The sequence below is a fragment of the Mandrillus leucophaeus genome, unplaced genomic scaffold (genome assembly GCF_000951045.1).
Source record: "Mandrillus leucophaeus isolate KB7577 unplaced genomic scaffold, Mleu.le_1.0 Scaffold1108, whole genome shotgun sequence".
Classification (NCBI taxonomy): Eukaryota; Metazoa; Chordata; class Mammalia; order Primates; family Cercopithecidae; genus Mandrillus; species Mandrillus leucophaeus.
The window spans coordinates 445046-446731 of NW_012099299.1; positions in this window are offsets into that span (position 1 = coordinate 445046).

Here is a 1686-nt window from a genome sequence, read left to right on the forward strand (position 1 = left end):
GTGACACCATATGCTGCTGACACCATTTCTTGAAACAATTGATTAGCCTTACTAAACCTGTTGAACTCTGCAGGGGGAAGCAAAGCAAGGATTATATGATGAAGGAGGAAGCTCCTTCTCTGAATCTCTGGATTCACTTCATTAGTGGATCCAAAATGAATACAGAAACTTACAGGAGTTTGGGGAGTGACGTGTTTCTTCAATGGGCTCCTGCAGTTGAATGTTGCACCTGAGAATACCAGCAGGTCCAGATACATTCAGATGACACCCCACTCCATATCCACGATTCCAATAACACACATTTTCCCTTATTCCTATTTTGTAGCTTATACGAAATGCCATCTACACTGACACTAGGCCCATGTATCTGACTTTTTCCCCTAGAGGTCTAAAGCAAACAGGATACAAGGGGAGACTTGGGAAGTGCATGAAGGTTGTTCTTTTCATTTTCTCAGCTTGGAATCCAGCAAAGGCTTCATGATAACAGAAGCTGAGATCAGTCAGGGAGTTTTCAAGACCTTGGTCTTAAAAATGGTGATATCAGAGGCTTCGGATTCTTCTACTGTCTTGTCTCACTCTCTGTCATTTTCCATTAGTTTCCCTACATTCTCCTCAGATAGAGTCTGTGCATTGCCACACTTGCATCTTTAATCCAGAGCCATCATCCTGGTTAGAATAGATTGTGCAGTGCGGGTAAGCACTGCCTGTTCTGACCATGGAAACCTAGAGACGCGATCGGCATCCCCTTCTGGGCTGTGACCTCAACCAGGCGTCACCGGGGGAAAAGCTCATTTTTGGCAGTTAATCCCTTTTGTGGTTTCAGCATCCCTGGACTATTTACTTACTTCTTACCCCTACTAGCTAACTTTGCTCATTTGTATAATAATGGAAGGATGGAAGAAAAATCTGGAAGGGAAGATTTGTCTTCGTTCACATAAGATAAGGTTCTGGAAAAGTCTTTCCCTGTAGAAGCTCCTGAAGCAGGCTCCTGGTATGTTTCTCAGTAATTAATCATCTGCAATTCTGATCCATAGGAAATGCATGTGGATTTCATTTTTTAGAATCCTGAGGTTTCTAGAGAAAGTAGAGAAACTTTAGAAGTGAAAAACCCTCTGGAACTGTTGCATTTACCGAGTCCACATCTGTCTTTCAGATGTCTATAGTGCTTGTCATGTAGTGCCCTCTATATCTTGTGGCTTCTGCAACCTCTGTTCCAGTTAAGCAAGTGTCAACTGCTATTTTAGGCATGTCCGTCTATCCAGTTTTTGGAGTGGGTAAGATTTCTTGCTACTTCCGTTATTTAAGAGATTCCAAAAAGTGTTGACATTCAGATTATGCAGATTTCTTTTGACATAAAAATGAGGTTCATGAATTTTATAATCTACATTTTGGAGACTAAACCAAAACTACAATCAAGTGTCACCTCAGATGTGTTACTGGAGGCAGAATTCTGATCTCATTACATATAACTGGTACCTGGTCTGACATACATGAACAGGCAAGGAAACAGAAAAAGGACATGGCAAAACGTTTATGAAAAAGACTGAGCAATTTTAATTTTCTTCTGAGGAAGCTGAAATTGTGCAAGTAAAACAGTGTGACTGGACATGTCTCAGGTGAAGTTGTGTTCTGGAAAGTATCTCCAGTCCTGGGGCTGGATCCAGTAGGTGGACTCAGGCCCCAAAT